Raw genomic sequence first — 14,165 nt, 5'->3', positions numbered from 1 at the left:
GTTTTAGCCCCTAAAAGATGGCAAAGTCACTTACATGTAATTTCCCCATGCCTTTCAAAAAATACAATGCATTTTCTCTGCCACTAGTATTTGGTACACTCAGTTACAGACACTGAATGAACATTGTTGGCCCAAAAGAATTCAAGTATTTGTTATTCACAGCTTCATAAATGGTGTAAAGTATTTGGTCTAGCCACCAAAAGATAGCACAGTCACTTGCGGACACTGAATATAATCTACCCTACCTGCAGTAAGTATTTGGTATGGTTACTAAAACACAGCACACTCATTTACAGACATTGAATGCACTCTGTTTCTTCAGAAGAATATGATGACTTGTTATTCACAACTTTACAAATGGCAACACGTATTTGGGCTGGCAACTGAAGAATTACACAGTCACTTTCAGCCACTGAATATGATGTCCTTCTGTGTCCTTCTGCAACTATTGGTAGTGTGGCCCCTAATGACAACACTGACAGTTACAGACACTAAATAAAATCTTGTCCTCCCTCCAAGAATTATAATCTGTTTTCTTTGCAACTATGTAAAACTAGTATTTGGACTCTGAACTGAATAGAATTTCCCTCTGTCCAATGAGAATTATAAGAATTGTTTTCTGCGAACAGTCCAGTTTTTATTATTCTCACTACCAGACAAGATACACAGTACAAACATTAAGTATAATCTCCTCCTGTCGTCCAAGAATTGTAAACCTTTTTCTCTGCTACTACTAATAACTAACGGCCTAGCCACTATAGTAAATACAATGCCTTCAAGCCACTGGCAATATATTCCCCCTTCCTACAAATAATTAGAACACCTTTTTTCTGCAACCAATTAACTAGTATTCCATTTGTCCACTGAAAGATGTCGCGGTCACTTAGAGCCACTGAATATAATCCCCTTCTGCCTTCCAATAATTATTTTCTGTAACTATACAATATTTGCAATGTCAATATATTTTGTTATAACTATAGCTCAATGTTATTACTAGTAGAAACACATTATAGTGAACCTTTTACAGTTACATCGGGCAGAATATATGCCATTTAGCGTTGACATTCTATGAAAATGAGCACTGACCTTCAATTGAACTGACTCCATATGTTTGTGCAGAAGTCTATTCTTTTTTAAACCAAGATTGCTCAGTCCCCATTATCCAAACATTGTATAAAGGCAGCGAAGTCTTACTGAGCTCAGCTGTGTTTATTTTAGAAAATAGGCCTATTTTTAAATGATGAAAAACAAGTTAAAATTAATTCCATGCGCAGGATGTTAATGGTTTATTTTAAACAAATTTGAAAGGCCATCCAGGGAAAAGATTAATATATGTTTGGTCAAGCATTAGATATGACTCCAAAAGGAGAAACTGCTTACCCAGACATTAACCTCTGAACGTGGCAGAGCAAAAGGCCTCATGAAGAATCTCCTCTGACAGGGTCCCTGGGGATGTGCTGTGTTCCCTTCCCTCTAATTGACCACTCTAACTTCTTCTATCAACCCACAGCTAATGTAACCATCTTGGGTAGCACATCCCTGCTATATCCCTCTCACTGGTATCTTTCTACCTCTTTCAACTGTAACATCTCCTTATGCAAACTTCTAACCTGCTCAAAACCTGTACTTGGTACTAATGTCCTCTGTTGCTTATGTCTCCCTCCTGCTGCAAAACTGTTACTGCTACACTTACTGTAAGGTGTTCCATATCATTGGTGTTTGTTGTAAGCAAACCTTTGTCATGTACTGTACCCTCGTACTCTGTAAAGTGCTGCATTGCTATCACAAGTGAGGTCAGTGATCGATAAATGCACATAATAATAATAATGATAATAATGTATCTGTTCCATTTAAAATGATCCCCTTATTCCACTGAATGTCCTTCCCAGCAGATGGACTCTGTTGATAAGGGCATGTCACGGAAATGGAGGTTAGTTCATTTATACAGCAGGAGCCTATTTTGAAAAATGTGCATTCACGAAGGACAATGGAAAAAGCACTTTAGTTATAACTTCAGGTCCATTTGTCTGACTGGAAAAACAAAGATGGATCTGAATTCAGTAGAAAATGAATATTCATATGTATGCACAATAATTAAAATGTATAAAGTATTAATGCATCTGTATATGTTAATAACTCTGCTATGCATGCTGTGACAAAAATGTTTATGATGTCTCAAATTGTAAATCTGAATATATATATCAAATACATCTCATGTATCCATGCGAAGAATAATAATAAGAAAAATGAATATTCCAATTTACTTTCCTCATTCATGAGGGAGCTAGCTCATGGCTGACATATCCTATTGTGACATAATACATTCAATGGGCCAATGGAAGCAAGGAGGAGAGCCCTAGCAAAGGCTCTAAGCAATACAAAATTGCTGTTTCAAATGAGGCTGTGTGGATGGAGTTTGATGTTATTAAACTCAAACAAATACGAAGGAGAGAATGTATTGGTATGCAGAGAACCAAGAGTGACTGTTCAACATGAGAAAAGCAGACTGAGAATCCAACTGCAACAACCCGATAGACAATCTCCTTAAGGGGACCTTTACCAGACATCACTGAACACAGAGGCTTTCCCAAGACAGAACCAGGTTAACTGTGAAGGATTTTGGGAGCAAGAAGACATAATGGAAGGAAGAGCTTATCTGGCAACACCTCCTGAAACTTGTTGATGTTCCTATCTCCCATGAGCCTTTAAAGACAAGCCAAACATGAGTACAATAAAACCAAGAATTATTGGAATCCCAGATAGCAATTAAAAGTATTTTTATGGAACCCTGTTTACAAGATGTGTCACTAAGTGGGGAATATGATGCAAGGAATATGTGGTTTGTGGTTAATTACTAAAATTGAAACCCAGGAACGCTTCCACATAATAAGATTTTTTTTCCAGAAAATTTGGATCTCTGGAAACCTTAAACATGGAAAATTGAAATGTGAGCTGGGAATCTTTTTTGTTTGGTTTTGTGGAAAAATAAAATGCAGAACTGGTTTAGTTAGTAAATAAAACAACGTAATTGATATTGGGGGAGAGTGAAGAATGAAGGATGGTGTCCTTTCACAAATATATATATATAACTTGCCCCATTGATGTTATCCTGTTTTCCTTATTCTTGGTTTGTATTATTTCTCTTTTTTCTACTGAACTTTGGTTAAGCATAACCGCTTTCTCCGATTGGCACCTGGCAAAACATTCTCATTATGAAAAAGACTATGTATGTGCCCTAAAACCGCTGACTGTGAGCTTTCTGCCCACCTGAGGGCAGTGGAGTAAGGCCAATGAACTGAGGCTGATGGATCATGCTGACTTGAGCTGAACAAAAGAATGAGCCCTTCACCAGGACAGGAAATCGTCATTGGGTGAAAGCCTTACGACCTTTGCCTGAGTAGGGCCGGACAGGAAGTAAGCTATCATGTGGCATTCTACATCAACACGATCAACAGACTCTGAATCATAATGAATAATCTCAATTTTATTAGGTGGCAGGTAGGAAAAGCATTCCAGAAGGCCTGGTGTAAGAGTTCTAGCAAAATCGACGGTCATGTTACATTTTGTTTGTTATGTTTTAAATTTGGCATGGCTAGCGTGTGGGATGGGTTAGTCAGGATGAATTGGGTTAAAGGCAAGTATGCCGTCTGTTTGTCTTGCAAACAAAGTAATACATGTATTTTTGCTTAACTATCACCAGAATTGAAAACACAAGTGTTTGCCATAGTTAATAAAGTATTTGAAACCTATTGCCTAATGAGAACATGCCACTTGCGTGTGGTGAGGGTGAACCTGATTCCTTCAGAGTAGTGAGATAGTTAGGTGTCTGTGCATGCCCAAAAAGATATGGAATGTCTTACCGCAAGCCTTTAAAATAGTTGCAACCAATTCAACATCACTAAGAAATCCAATTGTGTCTTTGCCTAATTTAGGAACCAATAGCGTGTCACAGACAGAGTATAACATGTTAGGTTACAAATAACCGAAGAATCAGAGAACCATATGTTGGCGCAAATATTTCTTTGTCATGCCAAAACTCAATGGTTTCAGAGAAAACTAAGTGAATTGTTTTGTTTCAAGCTGTGTTTGTCAATTTGTTTCACCTTTTTGAATCAAACAATCAATGTCAATTTGTATCTACAAAGCAACGTATAAGTATATGCTTATTGTCTAGAAAAGTCATTTATAATTGGTTTTTATGTATGGATGTTTTTGCAAATTGAAATGAAAACATTACATAGAAACTATGAGGGAGGTTGTATTTTCCTTTCTTTAGACAAGCTGCCTGTATTTATTTAAATAGTGAGGGTGACTTCCACAGAAGTGAAAGTTAGGGGACCACCTTTAATGCATAGACTTATTATTTTAAATATAATTAACTATTACATTAACTAAGATTAAAACAGTGTGTTTCTTGTCCCAGATTGTGGGTGGGATTGTTGGTTTGGGTTCAGTATTAAACAACTATCATTCTTCCATTAAAAGAATCCTTAGAATAATTAATTTCATCCATAGATAGAGATCATTACAATTCTCTGCCTAAAACGACTGATCCCAAAAACAAACCAAGATTGCCCTATTTATACTAATATAGCATAAATAACCTAAATTATTTTATCTGAACCACTGATCATTTTTGCAACAACTCTATTCATCAAAAATGCTCCACTTATGGGTGTTTCAGTTTATCTTGAAGCAATAAGCAGGATAGCAATTCTCCAATGTGCATCTCTTAAACATATTAGATTGTATTGCTAGATTGCAATGCCATACAATTAAATACATTCCTCAAAACACACGTAGAATTCATGATAAAGCAAACAGCAAAACGAAAATTATCTTAAGTGTCAATTAATTGTATAGACTACAGTCTGGCTTTACTGAGCTTAGATGAACAAGATGAGAAATGTACTATCACAAGCTACACTGACGACCAACACGGAGTGAAAGATGCAATGATATGCAGCACATTAAAAACAAAATCGAAATGTATTCCCTGTTTACCACAAGACAATATGATAGACTCATTCCAAAATCTTGTAGTCAAGGATTTTAAACAGGCAGAGAAAAAAAAGACAAATAATAAAAATGAATTAATACCACATAATTTGACCAAAGAGGAAATAAGCCCTTAATAAAGACATGTAGCTAGTGAAAAGCTAGTTGAAAAAAACTGTGAACAAATAAAATCTGGTCATTTAACACCAAATTAATTTATTGCGGTTTCATAATTTCAATGACAATATAAAATCAACTGCTGAAACACAACATGTCCATGCATAAACAAGAACTCTAAAGTGCAAGTTAAAATGATAGTGCAAATATTTACAAGCAACAATCCGAACGCTTACACATTTAACAAACAATTATTTAAACAAAGGGAGCCCTGTCATTTTGGGAATGCTGAGGTAATTTAACAAATCTAAACTGGTATTTTGGAGGGGGGAGTGCAGAGCTTGCCTCCTGGTTGAAAGTGGAGTGACAGGCAATGCAGAGCTATGATGCATGATTTTAATTAAAACCACAGGTTCTGTTGACAAAGGAGGTGTTTTAGGCACTAGAACATGTGGATAATCAAGAAAGGAGTAGTGACTGCTTGCTGAAAATTGTGACTGATGCATTTTGCATGCTAATCTAGTCTACATATTGGAAATGCTCTTTGAAAGGGTGCACACATTTTGGCTGGGGGTTTGCTGCTGGGGCTCAAACGTGAACAGTGAAAATGGCCAATATTTGCATTATAAAATGGCATTGCCTTAAATGCAGGCAGTGACTTGTATAGCAAGTGGTTCTGCTCATTATTGCTGATGGCCATTAACTTTACAAATATGTGTTTTTGCGTATCAAGTACAGGAGGCACAGCGAACATTAACACAAATTCTCTAAATAATTTATGTTAAAATCCACAACGCTGTAGATATGTCAAAGCTTCTACATTTCCAGAGTTTACTGCACAGTATACATAGCTATTCTGCATGCTGTATTTCCCAGCCTTTCAAGGAGGCTACTCACAAATAATCTTTGGAAATGTGGCTGGGTTCAGAGCTCATAAATTTGAAATCTTTGCGCATACTTGACTCACTCAGACTGAAATGGTTTCATCCTTTTCTCACCTGTGTAAGCAGACAGTTACACATTTCCGCATGGTTTTTAGTTTCAGTGCTTGATTAATTTAAGGACTTCAAAAAATAACAAATATTTGATTTCCCAACTTCCAGCATATCTTTGGTTTTGAACAATGTTTTAAGAATGATATTATTAAATGTGCCATTACCTTTATCAGTGCACAATATCAAGCACTCTTCATTTTTTCAATGACAATTGTGCAAAACAGTGTTTTAAAAACACTAATATCACATACAACCAGACAGACATAATAATCAAACCTGCCGACAAAGGAGGGAAGGTAGACATGAACAGAAATGACTGCACTGAAGAAGCAATGAGATGGCTTTACATAATACAATGTTATGAATCACTTGGCTTGAGCAATTGAATATATGGAATGAAGCAGGACATTAACAGAAATTACTGCACTGAAGAAGCAATGAGATGGCTTTACATAATACAATGTTATGAATCACTTGGCTTGAGCAATTGAATATATGGAATGAAGCAGGACTTCTTGATGATGATGAATGCAGTTAAACGTTAGTGAGACATCCCATTATTGCAAATATTTTTTCATTTAAAAAACGTATCTAAATTAAACAAAATCCCCAGAATGCCAACCAATCATCAGCAGAATTGGGTCGCATATGGAACCCACATAAGAAAGTGTTCATGTTTACCTTAATCCATTCACCCAATTACTATCATCAAATATAAAGAACATTAAAGATGTAATGCAACAGATTGAAGACATCATTTGGCAATAACACTATAGATTGGTCACACTAGATGTGACATTCCTTCACAGATGTGTGCCAAATGGGAAAGGCATCTTTAAATAGAGATCAATCTCATAATCTGCACAAGATGAAATGCTAGTTGGAAGTCTCGCCGTAAACAACAGCATATTTATCTGTAATGGATAGATCCATGAACAAGCCCAAGGAACAACTATGGGTTCAAAATAAACACCTAGATACGCAAATCTCTTTATGGGGCACTTCGAAACAGAACATGACTGGTCATACAGTGCCTTCACAACTGAAAGTGAGAGTCCCCCAAAAATGCAATCAAAACGCCCCAATGAAAGTCAATAATGGACACACCCCAGGAGGGAATGAGACCAAGACCAAGTGCAGGTGAAAGTAAAGTAAAGTTTATCTAAAATCAAAATAGACCAAGACGAGAGCTCTGCAAACTCCGAGAGCGCTCTGCCCAAACATCAGAAAATGCACATTATATCACAAAATCACGTCATCTATGACGTGTGCTATAGGGGATACATTGAATTGCGGCCATTGGATGAAGGGGACAGGATTGTATCAACGCTGTAGGGGTGGTGCTCCTGGATTGGCTGGCATAGAAGTGGTTACTTCGTGGAGCATGCGGGTCAGCTGGGCTCATCTGGGTGGCCTGCCGGGTCAGGCGATGTCCAAATCGTGAAGATATAGACTATCTGACATTTGCTCTTGTGTCCACACATACCTTGAACTTTATTTATATGTTTTGTCATATAAGAATTATATTACTAGATGTTTGACCTGGATGATAAAAGTGAGACTACATGGGTCCAGATACCTAATCTATTCACAATATTTAATTGAAACATTCATCAAATATTCCCTTAGATCCCATGAGAGAATGGTTTATTGTTTGTTAGTATGAAGAGAATATATTGCCACACATGGGATTAGTAGTCTGGGGTGAGCTGGGGTAGCACACAGATGAGGGGCATGCAACTGTTACATCAAACGGCTTTGGGTTGAGGGGGCTTGTAGCCTATATTTCTTTAAACAGAGTCTATGGGTGTGGGCCGGTTTGTTTTTTGGGTTTGGGTAGTAAAAATAAACAAGGGGTTGGGGGAACCCCCCCATTAAAAATAAAATGTATAAAAAACATTCGAAACATTTTTTCTACATTCTTTTTTTCAACATTTTTGCAGTCGACATTTTCAGTATAAACCAAAAACATGTTATTGCCACTTCATTTACAACAGGCCCTGATTACATTGTGGGCTATGCCTTCACATTTACCATGGTCAACGTGCTACAGAATGGCTCTGTTTACATTAGCCTCGTGACTTCACTGTTTATATTGTACGCATGAGAATCTTATACCATTTGAATACATGTGCGAGTATACAAAGTATTACAAAACCAGTGAGCCTGCGGATCATACATTTTGCATCATAACAAACAAGTCACCTAGCATCTCATACATTTGCGAGGATCTTTGGTAGGGAACTATGTGTAATTTATTTATTTATATTTATATAGCGCGCAAACAGCCCGGGGGCATTGAGGCGCTGTCACTTGCAAGAGCTTAGTTACAAAGGTACAGGAATGGTCGCAGTCGTTGACACATTATGAATACTACAAAACATAATACTGTTGTTACAGATGTTGCACTTGGTCATTACATTACAGTTTATGCAGTGGGTCATATGTTAAGTATTCATGCTGATGCGAAGGACCTTATGTGAAGAGGATGATTTTCATAGCTTGGCGGAAGGCAGTGAGGGAGGCCTCACCTCGGATTTTGGGAGGTAGGGCATTCCAGTGAGTGGGTGCGAGTTATGGGAAGCTGGATCCACCTGCTCTCGCTCTTTTTACTAGTGGCACAGAGAGCATGTTGGTATACGGTGATCTGGTTGGCCTTGTAGAGGAGACGGGTGGATCTTTTGTGAGAAGTAGGCAGGAGCAGTGAGGTGGATGCATTTGTGGGTCAGTGTCAGAGCTTTGAAGACGATCCTTTCCTTTATTGGGAGCCAGAGGGCTAGTTTTCTGGCCTCTGAGATGTGTTCTCTTCTAGCAATGCCTTTGACTGCCCGGAGGGCACTATTCTGTATGACTTGTAGCCTTTCTAGGTTTTCTTTGGAGGTTCCTAGAAAGAGTACATTGCAATAGTCTAACCTGGAGCCAGCGATGGCTCTGGCTATGTTTGTGCAGTTCTTTTTGGAGAGAAAGGGCCTGACTGCGTTGATTAGTTTAGCATAATATGCAGCTGCAGAGGCTATTGCATTGACTTGTTGATCGATGGATAGGCTGGAATCCAGGTAGACTCCAAGAATTTTGACTGATTTTGAGACAGATATTTTGATGGTGTCGATGGTGAAGTGACTGAATTGGGAGTCTAGATTATTTAGCGTGTCGGGGGAACCTACCAGGAGGAGTTCAATCTTGTTGGAATTGAGGCACAGTCCATTGTCTGCCATCCAGGCTTGGATGGTGTTGTAGCGGTTGTTTAGGGTCAAGGAGCCAGTGCCATAGTTACCAGTGAGGGTGAGGAGGATCTGGGTGTCGTCGGTGTAGTTGGTGTAGGAAATGCCCATAGCATCGAGGATGAGGAAGAGGGGTTGTGTGAAGATGTTTTTGAGGGTGGGTGGGAGGCAGGAGCCTTGGGGCACACCACATAGTATGATGGTTGGAGAGGCAGAGGCTAAGTCAGAGAATACTTGCATGGTTCTGTCTTGTAAGAAGGAGATGATCCAAGCTGTGGCGTCCGGGGAGAATTTGTCAGTGGAGGAGAGGTGGTGGCATAGGACGTCATGATCTACGAGGTCGAAGGCCGCACTTTGGTCAAGAAGTAAGAGAAGTGCTGGTTTGCCCATGTCTCTGGCATCATCCATCTGGTTTTTCAGGTAAAGTAGGGCGGTTTCAGTCCCGTGTCTGGGGCGGAAACCAGATTGGCGGAGTCTGAGGAGTTTGTTCTCTTCAATGAAGTGTTGAACATGCAGGTAGGCTGCTTTGTCCAGTACTTTGAGGAGAAATGGGACAGTGGTGATAGGTCTATAGTTGTTAGGGGAGTTGTTTTTTTTAAGAGCGGGTGGAACCAAGCTTCCTTGAGGGAGGCGGGAACTTTCCCTGGGGCAAAGGAGGCCTTTACTAAGGCTGTCAGGAAGGGAGCTAGCGCTTCAGTGCAGTCATTAACAATGGTGGCTGGGCATGCATCACCTTTGCAGTTAGATGGTTTGATGTTCCTTATTATATTGAGGATGTCTTTTTCCTGAATGGATTTGATAATGGAATAATCAACATTATAGGACACCGACATATGGATCCTAATATCATGTTCATTGCAATTGATTTAGACACGTTAATTAATGATCGTTCTGTAATATCTCATAGAAACAGCCCCCTTATACACAAACACAGGAGGGGATTTATAGCTTTTACAGAGGGGATTAGCATTGTGGGTGAAACAGGGTGGCACACAGTTGTTGGGTGTGTATCTGCTACATCAAAAGGGGTGTGAGGTTGGGGGGTTATCCACATTATATATCTTAAGGGAAGGATCTGCAAGTGATGAGACATGTTTGTTGAGATGAATTGTTTTTTCCAGGCCCAAGCTCTTGCCCGGTCATTCACAGGTCATTGATGGAAGGAGGAAGGCGATAGATGCACTGTTTACTTGTAACTGTTTGTGCCTAGTCTCCTGTGAGAACAGGGCTGCTGCAGGGACTTATGGAAGGAGGAAGGCGAGAGATGCACTGTTTAACTTGTAACTCTTTGTGCCTAGTCTCCTGTGAGAATAGGGCTGCTGCAGGGACACAGAGGCGAGGAGGTGGAGGAAGTGGCTGGCTAACTGTGCGCGGTGCCGGGGAGAGCTGCAGGCCTGCAGGCTGGCTTTGCTATGAGGCCTGCTTTAGCATGAACAAAATGGAGTCTGGGTTTAGTATAAAATGGAGTAAGTAATCAGCCCTCTGATTGAACGTTGCATCCGTATGTGTTGTCCACGGCTGTCCAGCACCTCTGGCCACAGGGGCATGGGCAGCCACGGGATGAGCATTGTGTGCAAGTGGTAGGAATGGAGGGGAGGGGGCCTAAAAGACCTTTCCTCCCATACACCACAAACAACAGCTTACTCTATTGGGGAAGATTCATCAATGACATTCTCATTATATGGAATGGTGACCTTACTTTCCTCAAAGCATATGTGTAATATATCAGCAGAAAAGATAAAACCATCAGGCTAACAATGAAACTTAGTATGAATAGTATACAATTCTTAGATATGGAATTATATGTTACAAAATATAAGATAGGATAAGATGCAGACAACCTTATATGTCAACCCTACTGCAGGAAACACCATACTACATACAAAGAGCAACCATCCCCTGCATGTGATAAACAACATGACCTATGGGGAATTCACCTGAATAAAAAGAAATAGCAGTGAAGAAAATGAATTTAAAAGATATGCCCTGGTGACTATGGACACATTTAAATAAAGATGATATAGCACCAGGACTATTGACATAGTATACAATAAAGCAAAAATTGTCAAAATAGAAGAACCTTTCAAATCTAAATCAAAAGAGACCAACAAACAGAATGAGACTATAAAACATATTATGATGCAAACATCAGAAACTTCTGTGCCATAATAAACATTGCAAACACATTGGGATGTCCTTCTAGTTGATAAAGAGAGTCAACAATATCTCAATGACAAACCAAACTCATTCAACAAAGAGGATCTACTTTAGGTAACAAAATAAGTCCCAACTTTCCCAAACCGGACTGTGAATTGGAGAAAGATAGAGCCAAAATGGACTGGCTTAAACCCATTGATGGTAATTACGCTGTGGTTCCTATGCTACTTTCAAGGAATGATGGAAAAGAACAAATAAATAATTCTGCCATTAGCAAAACCCATGTGATCAAAGGTTTTATCAAGTGCAATACAAAATGTGTGGTTCATGGAATATTATGTCTATGCAACAAATGGTACATAGTAAGCATAACGCGCAAATAAAAAAACAGGTTTCAAGAACTTATTAGAGCAATACAAAATCTGGACCAAAGGTATCCTCTAGCAACACACTGCATGAAATAACATAACCAAAATCCAATTGAGACCTTAAAATGTTCAGGAATTGTGGAAATTAAAATATCATCAAGCGGTGGCATTAAAGATCTGCAATTGAAACTACATGAAGCAATATGGATAAATAAAATGCACACATGTAACATCAACCTCAACAAAAAACAAGAACTCTATGTATTCCTATGATTCTTCACTAAGTTTATATTTTATCTAACTGAAGAGTGATTAAGCAATAGAACCAGATAATGAGCATTAAGCTCTGCATTTATTATTAAAATTGAGGAACTACTGGAAGCAAACATCCAGCATTGATGCATGGATTATTAAAATGTACACATATATAATCAAGAGGTGATTTTGGAAGAAAATAATGAGCATTTTGCCTTAAATTGACTATATAGAATTAATTCAAGAATTCACTTTGAAAAATGCACTGGATAATTGATGAACCAAATATAAATCAGGGATTTTCAAAACATAAAAAATGACTTCTCTGGTACATTGATTGAACAAACCTTAACTAATTAATTAGATACATTTTGATGACTACACACCATACTGTAAATATTCAATATTCACGTGTAGCAAAATACAGATACAGATATATAATTACTATTTGTTTACTCCAACAATGAACACTCATGGCAATAGACACAAGATCTTTTACATCATGGCATCTATATGAAACATCATGACATCACTGTGATGGCACATTAAAGGAAGCCATTTGGTCATTGTGTTTTTGGTGTCCTAAGAAGCGTGAATTAAGTGCCTGTTCAGAAGAACGAAAGCTATCCTGTTCCTCATCCCTAAGGTAAATTGTCCAAGTTTAGCCCTAATTTATCTACAACTATTCTGAGATCATGTTTTATTTTTAAACATTATTCACATCATTGACTCTGGAAGTTATGTTGTAACATACTGTTTCTCCTTTCTCTTTGTCATTGTTCAACAAAGTACCCATTAATGGAATGGACCCATAAGGATAATACTATATACAAACAGGATCCCTTATAATCAGAAAAAGATATACCATTCAAGGATACCATGAAAGTATTATATTATCTTAGATCACTACATAATTCGTAACTATAATCCACTGCATTATAGAATCTAAATGAATACTATTTATATTCTAACAGTCTAGGAATGCAGGAACATACACATAGCTGCAAATATTTCCTCCCGATGAGCTATTTCATAGCGAAACATGTGTCGAACTACTGCAAGAAAAACTACTGGAAGCAAATTATGAGCATTAATCTCTGCATTGGTTATTAACATTGATAAAGCAAATAATAAGCATCAACCATGTGCAATGATGCATTGATTTTTCAACTGTATCTGTTTTTATTCAAAAGGAACTATTGGAAGTAAATAATGACCATTTATCGTTTAATTGATCTTATACAATCAATTCAAGAATTCACTTTGAAGAATACACTAGATAATTGATTGAATCAAATTTAAATCTGAGGAATATTCAAATAGGTAGTTAATGACATCTCTGGAAAATTAATTTAATTAACTTCCACTTAATAACTTGATGAACTTTGAAGATTGAATTCCAAACGTATGCACATATTTGGATCAAAAATGTGTTTTCAAACAGAGAAGATCAATGTATTAAGTCGTCTACCTAGCAACTTGCGATATAATCAAACACAAGCAACTCATGAAGCTTTTTTGATAAATGTATCATTTAACCAATTGAATGGACTTTGACAAAGGTCAAATGAACAAAATCAGAAGTTGAATTAATCGAAACCAAGTATTAAGACCAAGTATTTCGATTAATTAAATAAAAGACTTTTCTCCATTATCGTAAATTTGCTTTTCTTTGTTTTCTTATTAAATTCCAATATTTAAATTAAGTAACACAATACATTTTTTTTGATCGTATGATCTTGAAATGTTACTGTGCATAAGCATCCACAATTATCATATGTGTCAGTTAATGACTGAAATATTTTACAGTGGTTTATTAGTCATGATAACAAAACAACATTTACTTGTAAAAAAAACATCATATTTCACATAAATTTACAGATGTTTCATATCCACTGCCCCAAGATAGTTGCTTGCCTGGGTGCATTCATGCCACTCCAGATCTATGGACAACTCTGCTCTATGACCTCTACATGTGTTTCAGTTGTCATGTCTCTTGGAAAGCTTGTTAGTCGTAATACCAAACAAAGTACTAGAAAAAGCATCATTGCTAC

This window comes from Ambystoma mexicanum, chromosome 12 (assembly GCF_040938575.1).
Source record: "Ambystoma mexicanum isolate Mex_15411 chromosome 12, UKY_AmexF1_1, whole genome shotgun sequence".
Classification (NCBI taxonomy): domain Eukaryota; kingdom Metazoa; phylum Chordata; class Amphibia; order Caudata; family Ambystomatidae; genus Ambystoma; species Ambystoma mexicanum.
This window is presented reverse-complemented; position numbering follows the sequence as displayed.